The 26,236-nt window shown below is 34.3% G+C and overlaps 1 protein-coding gene across 1 annotated transcript in view; it reads left to right on the forward strand.

Moving 5' to 3' along the window:
• Sgcz (sarcoglycan zeta) overlaps positions 1 to 26,236 on the forward strand; it is a 356,632-nt gene that overhangs the window by 266,683 nt on the left and 63,713 nt on the right. The gene's annotated exons all lie outside the window — the stretch shown is intronic.

Below are 26,236 nucleotides of genomic sequence, written 5' to 3' on the forward strand. Positions count from 1 at the left end.
TCTTGTGTATCCTTTGACATTGTATATTTTCTGATTAATATTACACATATATAAACAATTTGTAATTTTTGACTATAATAAATATTAGTATTTCTTTTTTTCTGACAGACATTTTTGTTAGTATTATGTATGAAGGATTTACTATCTGAAAGACAAATTAAAGAGAATGAATACCAGAACTTCTGTTTTTAACTTCTTTTGTCTTCTGAAATAGGGTGTCACATAGACTAGACTGGTCTCAAACTGGCTGTGTAGCTGAGGATAAGCTTGAACTCTTGACCTTTTGACTCCACCTTTCACACTCTGTTCATGCTGCAAGCACTGCTGGGGATTCAACCAAAGGCTTCCTACATGCTAGACAAACATTCTATCAACTGAGAAATATTCACATTTCTAAGTGGTTTCACTTGTATTATTAAATAAATTTTAATTAAGCTATTGGCATTTTATAAAAATAATATGTATGAGGGAAAGAAAAGTTGCTTAATTTTAATGACTAATTATATAGCCAATTAGAAATACATTTAAATTAAGAAAACTAACCTAAATTCTGGTGATCTGAACACATTGTTGTTGAATTCTATATTTTTAATTTCCTTTGTTTATCTGCTATAAACAAAGATAAAATGCATATTAACTTATAGAGAGTAATAATATATTAAATAATCTTGTATATTCAGATGTGTTGGGGCACCCTTTGAATCCTTGTACCTGGGTGTTGGAGGTAGACAGATATCCTATAGCTTGAGGTCACTCCTGTCTACATAGTGAATACTAGGTCATTGTGGACTACAGAGTGAGAACTTGTCTTAACCACAAGCTTATGTATCAGAAGTCAAATTATATGTGGTTATCTACCATTTCAGTGGATTCTAAGAAAACAAATTTTGTAGATCAAGTTTTTCCTTTTCTAAAATAGGTATGGTACTTACCGTGAATAATGCTAGAAAAATGGGAGTTGTTTTGGTGTCTTTAAAGGGAAACTATAGTTAAATGCAATTGTGTCATTATTTTGGTGGTGGTGTTTGTAATTACGACTTTTGTTACAATGCATTGCTATCTTGTAAACAATGCCATGATGACTTTCTATGACATTTTCTTCGTGATAATAGTTAAATAAGGCACATCATGACTGTTACCATGTGTCTATGTAAACATCATAGATAATATACACACAATGTATTGAAATTTGATTTTTCAAAAGATAGTTTTGCTTTCTATATTTATTAAAGATGAGTACATTCTCAGAATATATTCAGTTAGCCATTTAAAAGAAAAACAAATTGCGGTGACATAGGTAACTTTTAAAATTATCTTTTCCTCCTTTTTCTTTTCCGTTTCGGTTTGTTTGGAGCATGATATCTATAGTAGTTCTTAGGTGTGACACTGTTTATAAATTTAAAATATACTACCCCTAATCAGCATATAGTTACAGACTAGAATTTCAATTATTCTGCCAATGTGGTATTACCGAACAGTCTGTTGCATTCTAATGAAATTCACTATAAATTCCAGCAGATAGTAATTATCTTTCCCCACATTTTTATTTCTATACTGTACTGGTAAAGGAAACAAAAAGAAGACTACTTCATTAGCAGTCATTTGTACCATTATGCCCTCCAAGATGCTGTTTAAGTGCTATGAACAAGCCAAATGTCTGTCTACCTTGAATCCTGTCTTGCTTCATCAATTATAAGTCAACATTCCTTCTTACTCCATGAAAAAAGAGACCTACAATTCAATCTAGAGATGTGACATGTGTGATATGTCAATTTTCATATCATTTTTTATATATTTGAAATAGAAACCAAATTATTCCCCTTTTAATAATGCATAGAAAATACTTATATGTGTGTGTATATATACATATATGTATATATATATATATATATGTGTGTGTGTGTGTGTGTGTATTCATATTCTATTAATAATTTGGTAGGCATGCTCCACAAGACTATCTTCCAGGGTACGGGTCAGAAATCACAGAACAGTGAAGGGAACTTAGGATAACCCTTAATTTGAGGAAGACGGCTCACTTGCATGAGGTTTCAGTCATGTCTATTTATTGTTCTGCCTGTATTTTAATTCTGTTCTCCTAAATCTAATTCCTCTTAGCTTCTCTTCTAACCTCAAAACTCTCCTCTTCCAAGAGGCTTGAAGCAACCAAAAAATTGCAAGAGTTACATCTCATTAGTCAAATCACATTCCTAGGGTAAACAATAAGGAGCTGATCTATTTAGCATGGCAATACAAGGTTTAAAGGTTTCAGGAGTAAGACTGTGATCAGAGCCTGGTAGCACAGTGTCCATAGGTCTTTCATTAGCTAGACTTGGAAAGTGAAGAACTGGTATGTTTTTCTTAGGGTGCTTTGTGTAGCAATCTTTGTTTAACAACTGTTACTCTGATTTTGTGTTTAACTGTAAGGTTTTAGATTTATGATCTGTTTACAAAAAGCCATTAATCTAGTTTGAACTTGCTCTAATGTAAAAGTGAGCTAAGTGAGTGCAGTTAGTCTGAGCAGATGGAACAAAACAGGCTTTTAGGTGTCTACAGTTCTTGTGAGACAAGAGATCTAGTTATGAACCATATCCTAGAATTATATATATATATATATATATATATATATATATATATATATATATATATATCTCAAAATTATACAGCTTAATGAGAAGCCATCTTCTTAACCATCCACAGATATATGTGTGTCCAGAAGATTGATTGTTTTCACACACAAGCTGTGAGAAAATGCTCAAAGCTATTCCTAGGGAAGAATTGAAGTAGGACATGAGAGAAGTTACGGATACAGGCAAATGTTTTTCAGAATCAGTGATCCTATAAACCTTGCTAATCATGATTATCTCCATCAGAGTCTGGTTGAATGACACATGAATTCTCAATTCTCATGTGCTGTATACTTTCATGTCCCCTGCAATGCTTACTTTCACATACACTTCAAGTATAATCACACTAAATCATTTTACACTTTGGGTACAAAACCTAATTTGGCAAATATTTTCTGTGAGCTTAAAAAGGTCTAAAGTTTATGTTAAAATAGGCTATTTAATATGAGAATTTACCTACCAAATCTACAATTCCAATTTTTTTGTGACCATTCTAACTTTGGAAGTGATAAGTATGAACTGAAGCTTCTTCCTCCAAATTTATCTTCTTGGAATAAAGATGAGAAACAATAATGAGATTATTGAGAGTGTTAAAGAAAGTACAGCATACCAAGGTCAGACTCCTTGAAGACGAAGTAAGACCCTTTTAACCAAGTCTCAAAATTTCATTCCAAGTCAATATTTCCTATTATTAAATCTATAATTATGTTTGTTAGCAAAACATTCATTTCTATATAGGAGGAAAATGGTGTATGGTTTAAGGTATGATATGATCATATGTGTTAAATACCTGATGACATTTTTCATGACTTTCAAACAATGTAGATTTACATATGGACCATCTTCGTGAATAACATATGGTATCCTTAGAGAACCATTGTAATGTGATATATGGAATAAAAGTCATTTCTTTGTGGCAGTGTAAGTAGAATAGCCTTGTATTTTTGATATAAAATTTGTAAATAATGGTTCATAGTGTGGTTTACCGAAGATGTACATAAACATATATCCATGTAACAACAATTAACAAAGAAAAAAGTCTGAATTTAAAAGAGAGCAAGGAGGATGATAAAAGAGAGATAATAGAGAGAAAAAGGAAAAGAGGAATTATATAATCATATTCTAATCTCAAAAACAAAAAGATAAATGTCATATATTGCAAAACATGACAAAAGAAGCACTCTTGATTTTTGTAATACCACCTGATATTTAATATATTAGATGTAATTATATTGAGACTTAGTTTAAATATAGTATCTTTAATTTCTTCCAGCTGGTTGTTGTTTAATAAATATTAGATACATAAATGGAGGCACCTAATTTAATATTTCATTTTTATATCATCAAATATTTCATATTATACTTTTTATACTTACACTATCAATATATTTCCACAAATCAGTCTTTATTTCTTTTTAGTTGCTATGATAATATACTCTTAGAGAAGTAACTAAAAGGAAATGCAAGTTTGCTACCATTTCAGGGCCATTGTGACTCAAGGATTTTGAAGCAGCTGGTCATATCACATCTGTATTTAGAAAACAAAGCAATGAATGTATTTATATTAGTTCTCAACTTGTCCTCTCTGCTCTATAAAGTTCAGTATCTCCTGCCTATGGAATGGTGCCACCTTAATAAATACAATCCAGTTTATTTTCCATAGACATGACCAAAAGCCCATCTCGACAGATTCTTCCAAATGGAAAATTTAATTACTAACAATCACAAATGTGATGAAGATGAAGCTAATCTGGTCTTTCACTCTTGTGTGACATTATACAGTCTTTACATAAAGGACTCAGATAGAAAGATAACTGAAAAGCTTAACAAGAAAAATTTTAATAAGTAGAAATCATTTGTAATTATTTCAAAACATTAGGTAAACCCCCCTCACTTGATTGTCAGTAGTGACTCTTGAGGAACTTCAATGGCTATTTGTACAGTTCTGTGTCATACACATTGTGAAACTTGCCAGAATGCCAAGTCTGCATCATTATCTGAGGAAACAATAAAGATAATTTCGAGTGTAAGAATTGGATTCTTCTGGATATTTCTTTTTTAATGAGTGCTTAAAACTTCAATCCTGTGCTTCAAATAGCATCTTATCTTTTTTTCTTTATTTTTAATCAATTGAAAAAATGAATTCTGAAAGAATTAGCCTCAGGTCACTGCTAGTATCATTCTCAAGAATTATTTAGTCACATTCTATATTACTAATTTCTAACTAATTAAAAGCAGTGGTTTTATACCCCATTTTCAGCCGATCTTCTTATTTTCCACTATTATCAGTGATTATTGTGTGAATATATCCTGAGTTTCACAATAGGCTAAATTCCCTGGCAATAGGCAAAAACTAGGTACCATTTACAAGATTTTAAATAAAGTGATATTTATATTTAGTCCAGCTTGCTTCTTCTTTCCCTCTGTTTTTCCCCCAGTGTTCTAGTTCATGCTTGCAGTTCTGAACACCACACAGTGTAAATGTCATGGCAGTCAGTTCCTGCAGCAGACTTGATTCTGGCTAATTAAGAGAACTAAAGAAAATTTTGCCTTGTCTGTCTAGGAAGACTTAAGAGGGAACCAAATTCACAGGGCAGGAATAATAACTCACCTGGTATAGAGATTCAAGATATAAGTTCAATGAAAAACTGTTAACAGGTGTGTAGATATGTACAGTTTCTCTAATCATAATATTACAAATAAATTCATGTTATGTGTACTATATATATCAAGATGGTACAGAGAGTAATTTCTAGTTTTAAAGGAAATCTGGTTTAACAATTAACCGCATTTGGTCAGCTAAATTCTCCCCATGTGAGGCCTAGAAGATGGAGGAACCTCCACCGGCGTCTCATGCACATAGTACAAAGTTCCCATCAAAGTTTTGCAATGTTCCCTGGAATGTAGTAATGTTGTATTTATGTTAGTGATCAAAATTTTCAATAGGTCTACACATAAATAATACTGAACATTTCACCAAACCTCTGGGTGTTTCTAATGAACAAAATAACTGTATTAGGCTAGAGTGTCTCCATGTCTCTTCTCCACTACGTTAAAAACAAAAGTTTACTTTTCACCTCTAGTGTGGGAAATTGTTTGATGAACCTTCTGATAACTTACATCCCTCAATGCTCAGTGATCCTAACAAAACTGACCTTGTCTTTTTCATGTGTGTTAGGGTCATACATGCAGCATTTTTTAAGTCAAGAATGTAAAACAGAGTCAGCATCCTAGATATTCTATTTTTTTTCCAATTTTTGGCTCTTAAAAAGGATTTTAATTGAAATTTAGTCCACAAAATAATTCAACGAGCCCAATTAACTTTTTGTGTGTCACTACTAAACAGCAGCATGTTTTGTGCCTAGATGAATGAGAAAAATGCAGATGAGGGTTTTATAATAAATATTTAAAGACCCATAAAGTGACATGTAATCTTGTGTTACAGCAATTACCATGAACACCTGGGAATCATTTAATTGACTGCAGATGGTGTAGGACAGATAAAAAGTAGAAGGATACATATTACTCTCACGTAATAAATTTATGGGTTTTTGTCCTTGGCTTATTTTCATATGATTTAGTCATATTATATTGTAATTGTCTTGGACAACTTAATAGGAATACATATTTTCTTTAAAATAAGCTATGGGAATCTTAGGGAATAGATCAAAGATGAAATCTTTCAGGTTTAATGCTACCTGTTAATTTTAAGTGATTAATGAGTTGTTGATTTTGATCATTATTAATTGTTTAATTAACTCATTAATATTAGTTAAGTTGATGTAAATCAGTTTAAAATTAATTAATCATTCTGGAAAAGATGTAAGTGGAAACAGATGCCTATTATATTCAAGAGCAAGATGATAGGCTTAGAAATTAGGATGTTTAATTTAAGGAACTTGAAGAAAACACACTGACATTCACGTTCTGAAAAGTTTTAAGAGAATCCTGAACTATTACACAAACACTCCCACTTTTATGTAATGTGAAACTCTCACTGTATTTTGGAAATTGTATTATTTTAAAACAGAAAAGCTAGGCTTACCCAAGTATTCATTAAATTATCACTTAAAAAAATAAAAACATAGAATCATCAAATATAGGGTTTTTTTTTTTTTGCTACAGTTGGACATACAGAGTTTTGGTGACTGCTTTTTAAGCTCTGTCTTCTGTCTTTCCAGGCTCCCCAGTCTCTCGATCTATCGCTGCAGGTCTACTAGCCTATCTCCACTTAGGAGTGTTCCATGTCACCTTGCTAAAGATTGTTCCAGAGGCACTCCTATGGTTATCGGTGAACAATCTGAGAAAATGTCAGTGCATGGTCGTTCCTTCCCTGATAGAAAATAGTCTGAAATTACCCTCTTTTCTGTCAGAACATAACCTTTAATGTACAGTCTGTGGTAATCTATCATTCTAAAAGGGGAAAATTGACTATTTGGGAATAAGGGCAAAGGGATCAAGTGATAAATGATGCTTCTTTAACAACTCATCATATAAGTGACACATTTCTCCAAATTACCAGTACCTACCGATGTCAGCACCCTTATATATGTGTAAAGGAAATAGCAAGGCTAAAGGAAATATACTGAAGCAAAGTGTAATGCAGGAAGACATGAATAGCAAGGACACTCACTGCCTTAGGCTTGATGCTGGTAGTTCTGAAAACAGAATTAACATTAATTTGAATAGATATAATCTAACTAATTATTTCTAAATTTACAATGGTGTAGAAATCAATGGGTAGACAAATAAACATTTTTTTAGAAAAAAATTTTAATAGAATATGTTTTATTCAAAGGATGATTCAAGCTCATTGTCTTAAATTTTGAGAAGACATGTACTAAAGTGCATGTTAAAGAATCACAAAGCTTTGTATGGAACAAAAAATAAAGATAACCAAATGAAAAAGTATACTACTGTGTTTCATATTTTAGATTTAATACAAGGTCTTGTGACTATATGGCAACTAGAATTGATTTTTCTGAAACTTAGTAACTAGGCCAATCTTTGCTTCTAATAAATCTCCCTTTGTAAAACTAAGTTTTCAGGAACATTTGTGTTCAACACATAATTGAATATATATTTTTCTATGTTTTCCTTAATAGAAAATTCTATCAAAATTCGGTTAATGGTGAACAAAATTCATAAATGTATGGTTATAGTACACACACGCACATACACACACACACACATTGTACCTAAATAACATTTGAGAGGCTATTGTGAATATTGTTTCCAGATCCCTAGTTAGCACTATAAACTGCCAATCATAAAAAGAAGGATAGGTCTTAGGGAGTGAGTACGACTTATGTTAGTGGAGCTCTATTAACTATAGTAGCTCCTCTCTAATACTTCATTCTTCCTACTGCTTAATTGTTTTATTTTCTGTACACGTGTTTGTTTTATAAATGTATGCTACATGTACAGGTGTCTAAGAAGCCTGAAGAAGGCTTAGAAACTCCTCCAGCTGGAGGTAAAGAAAGTTGTCTGCTCCCAGATGTGGGTGCTAAGAACCCAGTTTGAATTAGCTAGAGCAAGAAACACTCGTAACGTCTGAGTCATCTTTTGGTCCTCTGTTGTCGTTTTTATGGGTAGTTTTGTAGAATTTCCAAGTCAGCTATTATGTATGTCAGAAGAATAAAGGACATTTGAAAAAGATTGAAAATTTGAAAACAATGATCAGAGGGAAAGGAGAAAATAGAACATCTGTTTCCTTTTATTTGCCTCTTTATAATACACACTTAACAATAATGAAACAGTTTTGTAAAGTTTTCATCAGAATTCTCTAAGATTTCAATTTTGTTCTCATTTCTGTGACGTCCGTAGGACTGGGAATCAAACCCAGGACCCTGCTCATAGGAGGCAAGCATTCCACCACTGATCTACATGTCTATTCCTTGTCCTGTTGCTGCAGCTGCCTCCTCGTCCTCCTCCTTGTCCTCTTCGTCCTCATCCTACTCCTCCTCCTCCTCCTTCTCCTTCTTCTCGTCCTCCTCCTCCTCTCCTCCTCTTCCTCCTCTTCCTCCTCTTCCTCCTCTTCTTCTTTTTCTTCTTCTTCTTGTTTCTCTTCATTTTCTTCCCCCTTCCCCTCTTCCCCTTTCTCCTCTTCCTCCTCCAGTTCATCCTCCTCTTCCTCCTCCTATTCCCCCTTCTCCCCTTCTTCTTTCTTCCTAGTCCGGTATCTAAAGTTCTTATATAGCACAGACTGGCTTAGACTTGACATCCTTTCCCCTCAGCCACAATTAAAAGTGTGCTGAAATCACAGGCCCGCATTACCTCATCAACTGAATTAGTATGGCTTAATTAAAATATCAAAGCAGGTCTTAATTACATTGCAAAGTTTTCTGCATTATTATCTCTAGATATATGTTTTAAAGAAGTCAAGAATATTTCATTCTCATTCTGTGTATATGTTTTTGATAATGATCCAACAACTTTATGAGGAAAGGACATTTTTTGACCTTTCATTCATAGGTTATTTGGTTCTTTCAGTTCCCAGTTTACACTATTACTATATGATTTGTAAATGTTTACAAATTCATTGGTGTAGTAATGTATAATCAGTATTCTGCCTTTTTTAATCCCAGCATAAAGCAATTTGAGCATGTTAATTAATGATATTTTGCTGTGAACACACACTCAATTAACATAGCACTTGGAAAGAGGAAGCAGACAGATCATCCTTATCTATATAAAGGACTTAAGACAATCCTGACCCCTCAGGACAAATAAATAAAACATATGAAACCTATTTTTTCCTGTTGTACTATTTATAAAATAATCCAAGAAAAGAGGATAGTGGGTAGTTCTGAAGTCATTCTTTTCTTCCCATAATTGCTCTGATGAAATTCCCTGTGTATCTCATTATCAGGTTCATTGCATACCTGGTAAGTGAACAGTTTTTAATCGATCTTAAACATATTTCAGCATCCTAATGATATTAGAGGAGTTTCAATCATTGTACCTAGGGAATAAAACCTTAAGTAATTTAAACTAAGAAATTAATCATAATTATTTACATGGTAAAGCTTGGAGATATCGTAATCACAGTAATTACAAATATAAAATTCATTGAATATTGTAACCAACAGAATGGACATAAAGCTTTAGCAACCTTTGTAATGGCACTCTAAAAAAACTTTGGCCACTTATTATACATTTAAATATGTGATCCGGAAATTCTATTCCTAGAATTTTGTACAGGTTAAATCAAAATTTGTGTTAGTACAATGAAGTTATATAAGTATTTACATCAGTTCTGTTTAAAACTGTCCAAATCCTAAAACAACTCAATTGTTCAAATATCCCTTAGATAAAATGCATAGTAACACTGTAGTACAATACAAGTTATGGAAACTGTATGTCTTAATTGGCAGCAATGAAAAATATATATCATGTTGAACGAAACAAATAATGTATACTGCATGGGTTTTGTTTGTTTTGAGGAGGCAGGCTTCACAATTTATCCAAGGTTAGCTTGAACTCACTGAAATAATCCTATCTCAACCTTTTAAGTGATAGAACCATAGGCCAGATTCACCAGGCCAAACATTGGTTATATCATATGACATTTCCATGAAGGAAAAGAGACTGGGGTATCATCTTCTCAACATTGTTGGTGGGAGAAGATCAGATGGTGTTAAAAGATTTACTAAAACCTCTATCCTTGTTTCAAGGGCCTTTTCACAGTTAGAGAATAATTCATGAATAATACTAAAGAAGATTTGGGTCGAAGTTGTGTTATAGGATGAAAAAACACTCAAGAGAGAATGCAGGTTTCTCAAGAGACAGGTGAGAAACCCAGGGTTTGGTCAGTTTCTTAACACCAAATTTCAATAGAAGAGAAGATTGTACGTGTCTTAAGTCAGGAAAATTGTGGGATATTTCAGGAATGGAATATGTGGGGTTTTTTCATAAAATAGAATTTACTCCTATTTTTCTTATATGGATATATTGGATATCTCATAATTTTGCAAAGCTAGTGATATAAAATTGTCATGTAATGAAACAAAACACCATTAGTGGTCATTCTGATCAATCATTTTGGTTCCAAGTGGTTGAGTGGTCCACATGTCTTTTCAATAAAGTATTTTGTTTGGCTGTCATGTGATTTCTAAATAATCTCCTTCTCCATACCCCATAAACATACCTTTCTTGTCTGTGTCACTACTGCTTTAATAAGACATCCAGTTCTGGGTAACTTCATAAAAACACCAAAGGTTGACTTAGGTCATGTGGTTATAGAATTTCAAGGTCAATGTGACAACATCAATCTACTACTATGGAAGCCTCATGATAGGTACACTACTGAGAAAGAAGGATTGTAGGATTGATAGGTCGTATAGCAGGAAGAGATGCCAAAAAGTGACTGAAGCCTAGCTGGGATCCCAAGGTATTTGCTGAATCTCCTTACAGGGCACACCCTCAATGAACTCCTAAGTTCCTCATAGTAGGCACTGCCTCATCATTACCACACTGAAGCACAACCCTCCAACACACAGCATTTTTAATAAAGAACAAATGCAGATACCATCACACAGTATGGGGGAGTATCTGGTTCATAGAGAAATAGCATAAGAAAGTTTTCTTGGTGGTGATTGTTTATGGTGGAAATTACACAGAGTTATCAATGCTAGAAGTATACACTAGGATAACAGCCACTTGTCAGTCCTGTATTACTTCCTTAGCCTTAGTGTATAACTTACATGATGTAGTAATAAGGGATGGCGGGTTGTATTCCAGCCTGGATCCTGGCTAGCTTACCCCTGAAATAATTACACGGAAACTGTATCCATTTAAACACTGCTTGGCCCATTATCTGTAGCCTCTTATTGGCTAACTCTTACATATTGATCTAATCCATTTCTAATAATCTGTGTAGCACCACGAGGTGGTGGCTTACCAGGAGGATTCTAACCTGCAGCTGTCTTGGAGAGGAGAGTCATGGCGTCTGCCTCACTGTCCTCTTCCTCCCAGTATTCTGTTCTGTCTACTCCACCTATCTAAGCTGCTGTCCTATCAAAAGCCAAGGCAGTTTCTTTATTAACCAATAAAAGCAACACATAGACAGTTAGCCCTCCTCCATCAACATGAAATCATGGAAGATGGGGTTTTATGTATAGTATGTTTCTATTTACACATTAGCAAATGCAATCAGTGCCTGCACTATGTTAACAAAGCCCTGACCTATCTGTACTATGTTTTTGTAGAGCTAGTGATGTAACAGAAAGGTAAACATAATTTTGTCTTTGATTTTCTCAATTTGGTGGAAAGACTGATTTTATTGAGAACCTTAGGAAGAACTTTGAATATTCAGTTAGAATGTTCACCCCCTTTAGTTAATGAAAATGACTTTGTAATTGCTACCTTTGGAATAAGACTCATCTAGCAGCATTAGCCATGCATTCTGGGATGATTATTAAGTACAATTAGATTTAAGAGGAAACAGTGACATACGACAACTGATCTGATAACAAAGTAGGCACTGCGTGACTAAATGGGCAAATAATTTCTACAGAGATTTAGTATTGTTTAATGAGAAACTCACATCCTCAGTGAGAAAGAAAGAGAGAGACTTCTTCACAAGTAGAATGACATTCATTTTGAAACTTGAGAACTACTAGCATTTAGCACAAAATAATTTTGGATCAAAGAAGACCACGGGTAAACAAAGTCGCAGAAAGCAACCTCATACACCAGCAGAGAATGCTACAAATCAGTGTAAAGCACAAACATAAATCCTTCAGAACCATTCTTATCAAAGCATAGTGTGTGTGTATGTATGTATGTCTGTAAATGTGTGTGCATATGTACATACATGCATATGTGTATGTCCATATACCATATATAATTAGTATTACATATATTAAATTATTATATATAATGATGCATACATACATACATAATTTTTTTAAAATTTAGTTTGAGGCAGTTATTACCTCACTTTTCCTTCAATAAAATTTACCCCATTTGATTTTGCCATCCATCTTTTTAGTCTAATCCCAACATGATCTTCTAACATGTCATATGCGTGTGAATAACCACCAAGTAAATCTTTGTGGTTTTCCTCTTTATTCCTCCAATGAATCAATTAACAAATCAACTGCTTATTGACCAAATCTCACTTTGAATCTATATCTTTTTACTTTAAAAGCCTGTCATGTAGCTTGTTCTTGGTTCAAGCTATAACATTGAAAGTTGGTGGTACTAATGTTCTGTCCAGTCCTATTTCTTTGTAGAAGTTTGGGGTTTCTTAATTAGTGGAACTAATCTGCTTTCCTTCAAGACGTCGTATCTTCTTTCTGCTGCTCACTCATAACCCTCTGATATTTAGAAAAGTCTATGAGTCTTTTGAGGACAAGTTTAAATAGTTTGCCAAATCTGTATGCATTTTAAACATTTGAAAAGAGGAAGCATATACCATATGCAGTTTTTGAAATAATTTTGATAATAAAAAGAAGGTTAAATATTGTTAATATGTATCTTCTCAGAATTAAATACATTCTATTGAAAATTATGATGCATATAATAAGAAGAATCAACCATATTTAGAATAAGAGTAAGTGGGAAATCGATATCTTATTCCAAAGTTGTAGACCAGCATATGGAGCCTATAGTTGGGGTGGCATTCACTATAGAGTTCCTAGATCTGGTCTGGTCTCTGGAGTCTGAAGGACCAGCCTGGTCTCCAATGCAGCTGCTGGGACTGGAATCCCCAGATCCATCCTATGCTTTGATAAAGTTGAAGTCAATTTCTGAAGTTGTAGGCCTAAATATGTAGTCTAAGAGAGGTGGTGTATTCTGGGGTACTAGATCTGTCTAGACTCTCATAAATCTGAAGGCTTCTTCCAAAGTAGTAGACTGGGATATGGAGACAAGGGGTAGGAGATACAGTCTGGGGTAGTTGGGCAGGCTAAAAGTGGATTATCAGATAGTGAGCCGTGTCTTTCCTGGGATACTTATGACCACTCTGGCCTCTGGTGGTAAAGAGAAAAAGATAAGTATCATTAATATGTGGCCACTGAAATTAAATACATTTTATTGAAAAGCATTTGTGATTCTTTGTCATAAAGAGCATCAAAGGAAACTCAATCATTTTCAAAAGTTGTCATTCCTGAAAATATACATAGAGGTTACATTGCATGGAATGAGAAGGTTACAACTATGTATTTATGAATTTTGTATTTATGTATATATATATATTTATGTATATATGTATTTTGTGTATATAAAATTATATAACAACAACTGAAGAAAAAGAGCCACAAATTTGTGAGAGAACAAGAGATGCATGGGAGAAGTGGACAGGAGAAAAGGGAAGAAGATAATAAAGTAATTATACTGTAATAGCAAAAAGTAAAAAAAAAAAACCATTGACATTCATCATGTCACTAGATAAGAATAGAAACCAATGGCTATCTATCCTTTAAAATGTAAGCAAGTGTCTTTTAGTGAACAATGTTTATTGGATTGAAAGAGATGATAGTGAGTGTACTAGAAAGGAGAAGTAGTTCTGAGTTAGTTTGGTTAAGTTTGAAGAAAAGAATATTCAAGGACAGTAGATGTGATTTGATCATAAACAAATTTTCAGTATGCTTTCTAGCGTCTTCCCAACTTCTCTTTCCCATGCCATTAACCCCTTGGCTGTTCATAATTTTTATCATGGGTTACTAAAGTCCCTTTCTGTATGATCAATAGAGAGTCTGAACTTCCACGATTTATGTTTCCTCTGTAGCTGACACAGAGTACTAATATAAAGAACTGCTATGTTATCCTGACTGGTCATTCTTAGACACAATCAGGAACTGTAAGACTATAGAATATACCGTTATTGGTGCCCCTGTAGGCCAGTGTAAGGTCATCAAGCTACAATCAGAAACTTTAAATACTTCTCTGATTCACTTCATCCGCATCCCTCTAGCCTTCAGTTCTTGGGGCAATGCCTGTATTTCTGACATTGACATTATAGCTAACACGCTCCAGGTGACAATCAGATCTGCCCACAAGGAAAATACTAGAACTTATTAAAATATTAAAACTGATCATTCTGACCTTGGTATTATTTCCGTTTTACTTAGTATACACATTTCTGAATATATTAATAATTAGCTGTTTGTTTTTGTATGGAAATTCGTTTGCAAATTGAATAATTGTGCTGCATTTTAAAGAGTTTGTTTGCCCCGTACGAAGTCATTTTCGGTGTAAGTCCAAAAAGCCTGGACAATTTTTTTTTCTCTGTGAATTTTCTTTTTTTAATTTATAAAAGTTTCCACTTCTGCCCCTCCTCCAAATACCCTCCCACTCCCCCCACTCCCTCTCCTTCCCCCTCTCCCGCCCTAAGAGCAGTCAGGGTTTCCTGCCCTGTGGGAAATTCAAGTTCCTCCCCCCTCCCTCCAGGTCTAGGAAGGTGAGCATCCAAACAGACTAGGGTCCCAAAAAGCCAGTACATGCAGAGGAAACAAGTCCCAGTGCCATTATCAATGGCTTCTCAGACAGTCCCCGTGCCAGCCACATTCGGAGAATCCAGTTTGATCACATGCTCATTCAGTCCCAGTCCCGCTGGCCTTGGTGAGCTCTCATTCGATCAGTCCCCTTGTATCAGTGGGGTGAACACACCCCTCATGGTCCTGCCTTCCTTGTTCATGTTCTCCCTCCTTCTGCTCCTCATTTGGACCTTGGGGACTTAGTCCAATGCTCCAATGTGGACCTCTGTCTCAATCTCCATCCATCATCGGATGAAGGTTCCCTCTGATCCTGCCTTCCTTGCTCACGTTCTCCCTCCTTCTGCTTCTCATTTGGACCTAAGGAGTTAAGTCCAGTGTTCCAATGTGGGTCTCTGTCTCTATCTCCATCCATCGTCAGATGAAGGTTCTATGGTGATATGCAAAATATTCATCAGTATGGTTACGGGACAAGGCCAGTTCAGGCACCCTCTCCTCTGCTGTCCAGGGAACAATCCGGGGATCTCTCCTTGGACCTGGGAACCCCTCTAGAATCAAGTCTCTTTTAAACCCTAAAATGGCTCCCTTAGTTGAGATATATACTTCCCTGCTCCCATTTCCATCCTTCCTCCCTCCCCCATCCCATCCCCCAAGCTTTCCCCAATCCTCCTCTACTCCCCTCTCTCTAACCCTCTCCCCTTCCATCCCCCTTGCCACCCGTGCACCCAAGGTTGCCTGGCACTCTTGTCTACTTCCAATATCCAGGAGGATAACTACATGATTTTCTTCAGGTTCATCTTCTTATTTACCTTCTCTAGGATCACGACTAATAGGTTCAAAGACCTTTAATTATGGCTAGAATCCACTTATGAGTGAGTACATACCATATTCCTTTTTTTGTGTCTGGGTTACCTCACTTAGTAAAACGTTTTCTATTTCTATCCATTTGCATGCAAAATTCAAGATGTCATTATTTTTTTGGTAATAGCCAGAACCTGGAAACAACCTAGGTGCCCCTCAATAGAAGAATGGTTAAAGAAGCTGTGGAACATATACATTAGAGTTTTACTCAGCGGTAAAAAACAATAGACAATGTTTGATTTGAATTTTTTTTTTAAATCTTGAGAGGCAAGATATCTCAAAAATAGCCTGTTTGATGTAAATTGGAAAGACAGTAATGAATGGATGCTCAGCAGGTAGCTAGCACAGGAAGGAACACAAAGCATAGACTTAGGCTGTGTTCCTTGGAAACTATACCCCAAGGCTGAGGACCTGAAGGGTATGGGGACCGCTTTTGGGTGTGCACATGCAAGTAACTGAGCAAGACAAGGTGGCAGGATGGGAGAACAAATTGACCTGCTGTTCTGAAAGTTATCCTTCAGCTGACAATATAAGGATAATCTTTTAAACATATTTCATGAAACTGAACATTAGTTCCCACCAGCCTAGAAGAAAAAGTAATGCATCAGAGAATGGTTTCTAGGGTTTAACTACATAATCCTAAACCTCATGTTATCATTCATAAACTGTAGAATTTGGGTCAGAGAAACATAGAGAGCTCAATAAAAATCAATTAAAAAAAAGAATTTAGGTTAGTTAGTTTCATAGCTTTTCTGTGTCTCAAGTATCTGACTATAAATGATATGACATTCTTTCTGACATTGAGGGTGTTTTGATGACTCAGTGAGTTTATCAAGAAGGTGTTGGCACATCTTATTGTCCCATAAGGGCTGGATGCTATCATTTATATGACAGTTGTTTCTCTATAATTGTTTGCTTCTAAAGCAGCAAAAGATAGTTTTGTTTATTCTTTATTGTTCTAACTTACACCACGTGTTGCGAATGATCAACTCACATATCTTTTATGTCTAGCATTTTATGTTTATTAAGGGTTATAATGATTTATCAGCATCAGCAGGTGCTTCTCTGGGTCATGACTTGTGAGAGATTGCTGCAGGGTGTTAAGCACAATTAAATTACCCATAGCATCTGGCCCCATAACAAGTTACTGACAGGACATTAAGGTTTGTAATTATTTCCTTTTAGTTTTCTAACAAGCCAATAGTTCATTAATTCTGATTTTAAAAAAAAATGTATTTTTCTGGATGTGACTGGTTTAGATGAACATAAAAATGAATTGCGAATTTAATGTCTCTATCAATTGAATTATCTACATGAAAGTTTATTGAACATCTAAAAAGCAATCTGAATCTTGTAATATATATTTTATTTATTAAAATTATTAGTTTTTCCTTATGTTAACCAACATAAGGAATATGAAGCAACTCTAATAATGAAAAAACTAAATAAAGATGATTAAGAAAATTTCACAGGTACATATTAAATTTACAGACACAATGTGGGTCCAACATATGATTCGTAAGATGTGGACAGATTGAAGCTATTAAAAGAGGATATTACCTGGATAGACTTCAGGTATCTATAAAAGTCCAATAAAAAGGTCAAATAAAAAGGATGACTTTGATGTAACTAAGAGAATGTCCTTTTAAATGAAAAGAAATGATATTCTTAGAATCAAAGTTTAATTCCTTACAGACATTGAGACATGTTGAGTCTGTATAAAAAGTTAAATGGTGGGGGCTGGAGAGATGGCTCAGAGGTTAAGAGCATTGTCTGTTCTTCCAAAGGTCCTGAGTTCAATTCCCAGCAACCACATGGTGGCTCACAACCATCTGTAATGGAGTCTGGTGCCCTCTTCTGGCCACCAGGCATACACACAGACAGAATATTGTATACATAATAAATAAAATAAATATTAAAAAAAAAGTTAAATGGTGAAATAAATGTTTTAAGTACAAAACTATAAACTTTGGAAGTGAAAATTAGTGATTTGTTTGGTGTTCTATAGAGACAATCTTGACGACTGTATCCTCTGTGGTGATAGCTGCAGAATGGAGGTTGACGTAGTAGTTATGTCTATGCACAAAAGTTAAAATTAACATCTCAAGAGCCATTACAGCACTTAACATTGTAAAGAAGCGTCCCATTGAGAGCCATACGACCTCTCAAGACCTCTATTAATTGTTCTGAGAATTAAATAAAGCAAAACATGCAAGGGTGTTTGGTATTTGCTAAGTAAACATGTTAGTTCATCTCACTTCTACTGAATACTTATTACAATCTTGGAATGTTTATATTTACTTCCCAAATATACTGCTGATGGTGACTTTTATTGGACACTGTGCTGAGAATTTAAATGCCAAACTGAAATAAGCAATGAGTGTCTCCAGACAATCAAACAATTGTCATTTTATATCCAAGTGTCCATACATGGGAAGTAAAGAAGTTAAAATAATTTATATATTGTTTTACAACGTGTCAATTCCTAGTTCAGAATGTAGAATTAGAGAAAAACTGTACCTTTTTATTTTCTCTCCCTGCCTGCCTTCCCCCACTTCCCCCCACCGCACACCCACATGAAACTTTCGTATTTCATCCCCTAATTTGTGCACACAAATAGCACGTGCACATAGGTCCTGATTAGTGACTTGTACTTTCTTTTGAGTCTATAAAAGCTTTATATTTCTCTCTTTTGACTTTTATTTCATCATACCTCTGGCCTCTTTAGCTTGTGTACCTTCTCATCTTATAAAAGCCAGGCTAGCCTTGAACTCAACCCTTCCAATAGTGGGATCATAGGGATGTTTGACTGAAACTAGTCAGGCCCAGTACTATTATTTCAGAACCTAAGTGTCCTGAGCTGAAGGTTCGTGAATGTACAATTGTTCACCACCACTAGAGTGTTACAGCAACTGCACCAAATGACTTACAAGGCTTTAGCATCTGCTGTCACTTTCTTAGCATCCCATAGATCTAGGTGGCGGAAGTGACTGTAGTTTTTCCCCTTAACCATCTACTGTGTTGTTGAAAATGTGTATAAAATCAGAGCTTTCGAGAGGTTTGATACAAAACAAACACAGTTCCATAATCGAGATTCAGACTATGTTACAAAACATGATCAAGTCTCCAAGTCGAGTTTGTGATTGTCCTCTCTGTTCCTATTCGCAGATGAAAACTCACTCATGATTTTCTAAGATTATATAAAGAATTCACACATTTCAGATCATCTGCAATGATTATGTATACAACACCTCACTTCTTTGCATATAATATTCCTTTTGTAAATATGGAACAATTCATGGACCTATTTTCTCAATACTCCTGAAGTTAAGTTCCATGTGGTGTTTCTACGAATGTATAAAAATATTCTTAAACCTTTTATTAAGAGTCTTATATATCTCATTGGGAAATTATTAGGAATAGAAGTCGAGTTATAAATGTTGATTTAGGGAAAAGTTTTCATTCTGCAATTCTTAGTCTGTAAATCATGTGTCATAGTATGTTCCCACTGAATAGTTAATTTCTTGTTTATTTCAGCAATTTCAATCTTCAGAAAATGGACTTGAAAATATTTAGTTTTATTCCTTGAGATGTTTCCTAAAGCTGTGTACTATTGAAACCAAAACAAATTTTAATTATCTTTGCAATTATTATAAGCAAATAAAGAAATCACTTTGTATTAAAATAATGATCAGAATATATGCCATAAAAATAGTTTCAATACAATAACTACTTAGGAATTTCAAAATTTTGAGTATTACTTTTAATATCCTGCAAACGAAATGTTACCAGTGAAGAAAATAAAAATTAATTTTTTCCTTACTGTTTTCTAAAATTTCTTTTTCATACATGGGCTATTCCCTCTTTCTTAACCAATAATATGTAAACTATCCGTCCAACATCTATCCATGTTCTGTTATGATTTTAATTCATATATCCTTACCACTAAGTTTTATTTTAACACAGATTGATTATTGATTTATTGAAGTTTTTATTTCAATCTTAATGCTGTGCCTTTTGCTTCTGATGATCATGTGTTTTTCTCTTTTTACCCTCTTAAGGGGAATTGAACCATTATTCTATTTATTTATAGTATATTTTAATATATTTATATATTTTCTTAGGATTTGTGCCATGTATCTCATGTATGTATGTATAGAGAGAAATATATAGAATATTTATTGCACATTTGTTGAAATATATACATATACTGAAATGTACATATGTGTCTATATATACATTTTTGTACCTAACAGATTTTGATATTATCATAACTGAAGTACAGTATTAAAAATTACTTCCATAGAGGACTCTTAATATCATTTATTAATTTTAATCTATTTTATTTCATTTAAAAATATTGAGTTTTAATCTAGTTATAGTTTTCAGACATCAAGTAATATACATAATATTATATTCTCTGCCGTAGCCCACATGTCTCCTATCTTCTTTAGGGTTCTTCTTCCTTTAATGAAGTTCCTGGCATTCTCCTAATAGGACAGGCTAATTGCTTCAAGTGCTCCTTTACAATTGTTCTTCATGGTTAGATTTGAGAGAACTAGATTCCTAAGTTTTGCCTTATTTGAGAGTACTCTTTCCCTTCTGTTTCCCGAAGGATAACCTAACCACTTGGAGAATATGCTGTTTTCACTTCTGTTTTTTAAAACCACTTCATTCTGGACTCCATGTCCATTTAGATGATAAATTGACTCATAGGCTAATTGCTTCAAGTGCTCCTTTACAATTGTTCTTCATGGTTAGATTTGAGAGAACTAGATTCCTAAGTTTTGCCTTATTTGAGAGTACTCTTTCCCTTCTGTTTCCCGAAGGATAACCTAACCACTTGGAGAATATGCTGTTTTCACTTCTGTTTTTTAAACCACTTCATTCTGGACTCCATGTCCATTTAGATGATAAATTGACTCATAGGGTAGCAGGTTTTTTCTGATTTACTAATACATCCCTTCTGTTTGGTTGATTTCAGTGTTTTGTTTATCATGTTCGGAAATGTAATTTTCACATGTCATATATCATTGGATTTATTCAATTTTATTCTATTGAATATCTGCTTTATGACTTCCTCCAAATTTGGGGAGATTTCATCCATTATTTATTGTAACTTTGCTATAATCACTTTGCCTCTTTGTGGAACTGATACAAATGCTAGGTCCTTTCCATTGTCCCCACACCTGAGAATCGACACTCATTACTCAAATTACTTTACTTTTGTTCTGATTAATTCTTTCAGCATTGTCTTTTATTATTATTTTCTCTGAAAATAGATTATTTTCTCATACAATTTATCTGGATTGCAGTTTCTCCTCTCTCTACTTCTCCAGTGTTACCTTGCTGACTTTTCACTTTGATGCATATGGAGTATTCTTCCCCATTTCCTTTGGTAGTTGTGGTTTGAAGTCTATATTGTTAGATGTTAAAATGGTACAGCAGCAAGATTCTTAGGTTTATTCACTTGAAGTATCTTTTGCCAACCTTTAGCCCCGAAGTAACATCTATCATTAATGTTGAAATATGTTTCTTATGTGCAGAAGGAGGGTGGATTTTAGTTTCACATCCATTCTGCCAGTTAGTGTCTTTTGGGGGGCAGTAAGACTGTTGATATTGAGAGACATCAATGACTGAAAGTTGTTGATTCTTGTTATTTTGTTTTTGTTGTTGTTGGTGGTTGCAGTGGTGGTGGTGAAATGTGTGTGTGTGTGTGTGTGTGTGTGTGTGTGTGTGTGTTTTCTTTCTTTTGGTTTTGTTGGTGTGAGATTATGTGTTTCCTATGTTTTCAAGGATATAGTTAATATCTTTAGATAGAAATTTTCCTTCTGTCAACCCTTGTAGGGCTGGATTTGTAGACAGATATGGTTTAAATTTGTCTCTTTCATGGAAAAACTTATTTTTTCTCTCTGTGGTGTTTGAAATTTTTCCTGGGAATTGTAGTCTGGGCTAAGGTTTGTGGTCCCTTAGAGTCTAGAGCACATCTTTCCAAGCCCTTCTGTCTCCATTGAAAAGCCAGTCATGTCTCCAGCAGGTCTACATTGACATGCCTCTCTGGCTTTTATCCTTGCAGCTTTTAATATTCTTTCTTCATTCTTTATGTTTATTGTTCTGATTATTATGTGGGAGGGGACTTTCTTTTCTGGTCAAATCTGTTTGTAGTTCTTTATACTTCTTATACCTTTGTAGACAGCGCCTACTTAATGTTTTCTTTATTATTTCTATTTTTATTTTCTGGGTTGTTTAGAACTCACTTGTAAGGAGATGGTCAGTCTTAGCACACAGGTTGGAGACAGTTTCCCCCCTAAACTTTCCATTTGCCTTTGCTTCTGAGAGAAAGTTTCAAGTTATTTCTGGTGATGCAGGTAGGAGAAGGGATATCCTGTCTGGCTTCCTGTTGGTTTGGGGAGGAAGAAATACTAGGACTTGACTGTGTTTTTCTGCTCTGTCATATCTGGTGCAGATCACCTCCTGCTAAAGAAATGAGACCTGAGACACAATATTCAAGAAATGAGAATAAATAATGCAGAAATATCTTGCATAACTATCCATTGTTACCTCAGGGTGATATAGGTTACTTAAAGGATGTGACTGATTGGTCCTTTCCAAGACTGAAATCTAGAACTTATTGGAGAAATCACAATGTCTTACTGGATGGCAGAGAAGTCATCGTACATCATAAAATAGCATCCTGGATGCTATTAAATTCTTGGTCCTATCAAAACATCTCAACTAAATGCATTTACTCTGAACCATCTGAGAAAGGGTGATGGGATGCATGGCTGGCTCCTGATTGCTGCTAGAGAAAGTGAAGGGGATATAAGACTCCTGTAGGAAGACGGTATTACCACTGCAGGAAACAAACACCGTAACGACTTTCTCCCACAGGAGTGGAGCACCACACCACAAAGACAGCTGCATTTATCATTCCTTGCCCCTGCAGCAGCCCCTAGTGACAAAATATAGCACCATGACAACTGCCTGTCAAAGCCAAAACAGAGGTCTGTGTTCCTTTTCACAGAACTAGAAAAGGGCACACATTTAAAACGAAGAGACCATAACGATAAGCCATGTTTGTGCTCTCTTTGGGAACAAGGTTCTGTCAAAGATGTTTTGTTGCTATTGATGGTGATAGTAAACGGAATTGAGTTTCTCTCTGATTTCTAAAACCACAGATGCTGTCAAATGCAATAACGATGATGCTGTACTTTATTGGGAAATGCTCAAGAGAGGAAAAATAATTTACTGTTTATTGCAAAGACTCAGGTGTGATGTATAACTCATCCTAATAGCATTCTATAATTGGGACAACAAAGTAAGTATTTTAAATAAATTGGAAGTAATTGAGAATAATATAAAGGATATATTACATAGTGCTAGTCTAAGAAACATGTCAAAAATAGAAAGATTTAAAGTCACTATAGATTAGCATAGATGACTTAGGGACATAGTGATCAAATTTTCAAAACATGGTGTTTATAATTTTAAAAAATCATATCAAGTATCAGAAGAAGTTTGAATGATTATTTTATAGCTTGAAGGCATAGCAACCATTTTACTTAAGAGGAAAGAGGGAAGGACATATTTCCTCACATAAAAATTAATGTTTTTTTCTTGTAAGTATTACATTTTATAATATGGGCTAAGCTATTTATAATTTATTAGCTCACACAGTATAATGAATGTGCAAAATTCAGAAAGCATCAGCACTGACATCCTTCCTACTTACTTACTCACTGAAAACAAAATTCTATATAGCCATTATGGAGCTTTCTATTTTGTCTATCACATAAACATAAATAGTAACTATGTTGATAAAAATGAAGTTCTTATTGGATATAAATGTATATTATCAATTTACTTTTGTATTCTAAACATGTCCTCTTTATTATATATTCAACAAAACATGATGCAATGTTCAAACAACATTCTACTGTTCATTTATTCAATTAAAATCAACTACTTTGCACACGGTGAGAGAAACATTGCTCATTACCTCTTGTTAAATTCCATTATTATGTGTAACACTAGTATTAACAACACTGGAGGAAACACTTGGTACAAAGACGAGAAAGTTCTTGTGGGATAAACTTCCAGTCAATTATAAAATTGATTTTAATAATTATTTTAAAGAACAAGCAAACATCCATCTGTATTTGACTTGTTCCAGTTTGCCTCTAATCAAATTAGCATCCATCTTCATGCTAATAAAATATGAGTGCCATTATCCAAATCCATTGCAATCTGATCAGGACTTTGGTGCAGTAAAGCAAACCGACCACTTTGACTACTTGATAAGGACTGGGCTTTCATGGTTTATCTGTTTCTTACTCTGCTAATGTTTTTGTTCTTAGTTCTTCACATTTGGTTTTTTTTTCTTGTTTTTTTCTCACCCCTGTGGTCACTTTAGACATTTTCTCATTGTACTAGAGCAATTTCACTTCCACACTGCATCCTAAATTACCACCTTTTAAATGTTTCATGCTACCAGATTTCTACTTGAAATCAATGCAATTAACGTCTTAAAAGCTGATACACACATTTTCAAATGTTAGTTAATCATGTTAATTATGTGTATTTCTTTTGAATTATCTGTTCTCCTTTGAAATAGGCATGGAAATTTAGAGTCTGAAACTTTCAATACAGCTGATTGGTTGTCTGGCAAACTTCCACTATAATGGAGTTCAATAAAGGCATTTTGTTATGATAAGCTAAACATGGTTAGTTAGAAATACAGTGAATATGGGCATTTAGACTTTTGTAGTAAATGAAACTTGATTAGATTTAATTCAGCTTCATTTTCTCTTTGTGAGAAGGAACCATTAACAGAGCATCCTACTGTGCATAAAGAAAATTCAGTATATTTCACCTTATTCAGTGGCAAGAAAACATTGAGGGTATAAGGAACTGTGCTCATTTTCACTGTCAGCCAGTTTACACTCAATGCCGCTGCACCAATCCTACCCCACATGGCTTGCCCACCATTTGTACTTATACAAGCTCAACTGTTGGGGTGGAGATCGTTTTCTGAAGCCATGTAAGCTTGCAGTCTATGGTGGGCAAAATTAATAAAAAATAAAATCGGTTTTTATAATACACGATCAGGAATTCTTTGTAGGCATTTTAGTTGGATCATCTTCCTTGTATTTAATAGTGGAATATATTCCCCCCATATGCAAAAAATTATACTAGGGATGGTTTTGTTAAATAAATGGATTTTATTTAATAATAAGAATTATTTTAAAAGAGTAGGAATCTCAAATATTCCTACTGTCTAATGTTTTCTCTATGTGCATAAGCATAAGCCCTTTATGTTTAAGTGCCAAATCTTGTGCAATAAAATTATTTGTTCATTATTTCTGTTTTTTAAACAGAAAAGATAGGAGCAGATCTTGCTGCTGTTTCACTGCAAAGAGGCTAGTTTTAAAGACAATGATGAGCAGAGATCTTAATTATGAAAAAACTCAATCAATGAAGAGACATTTTCATCAATGGTTATCAAATCTTTTATTTAAATTGAGAAACTAGTTAAGTGAAATTTGATTGACATTTAATTTCATACTCTGGTGAAAAAGCCAGACTGTATCTCAAACTAATTTAAGCCAAGGAGAAAAATAGAAAATGTTAAATATTAACTGTTTTTAGTAGCCGTCATCTCCTAGACTCTGTGAAAATTGTTTTCTCCACTGTTATTATTATAAATTATCCACTCAAAATTAACCAGACAAAAGACGAGTGACTCAGTTTATACAGAATTACTTAGGTATGTTCCAAAGTTATACATAAATTTTTAGCTACAGGTACCTACCACCAGGGGGCACCTGCCAATCTGGACAATTTGCTTGTCTCATTATGAACAAAAGGCCACTATCCCTGTGCCCAGATCACACACCATCTCCAAAGTTATGAGATTCAAACATTGGAAGACATAGACACAAAAGAATTGTCTAAAATGAGAGGAACAGAGATCGAAAAAAACCCACTTATTTCTGGAAATAAAATGGCTTTGCTGTCCTGAAGCAAGGGAATATGGATTTATGTTCCAGTCAGTTACAGAAGGCCATAGGAAGTCCTCCAGAAATGATAGTTGATGACATAAAATAAATTCATTGAAATGAGCAGCAAACAACTTCTAGCAAATGTTTCATAGTTAGTTAACTTTCAGCCACACTGTGAGCCTCAAGGCCATGTTTTCCAATCCACCAAAATGTGACTGTAATTAAAAAAAAATGATTACAAACTAGATATCAAATGTTTTGCATCTTTCCCTTGGCATAGCAGAATTTTTCTATAAATTTTGAGAACCGC

Source organism: Myodes glareolus, chromosome 23 (assembly GCF_982192425.1).
Source record: "Myodes glareolus chromosome 23, mMyoGla1.1, whole genome shotgun sequence".
NCBI lineage: Eukaryota > Metazoa > Chordata > Mammalia > Rodentia > Cricetidae > Myodes > Myodes glareolus.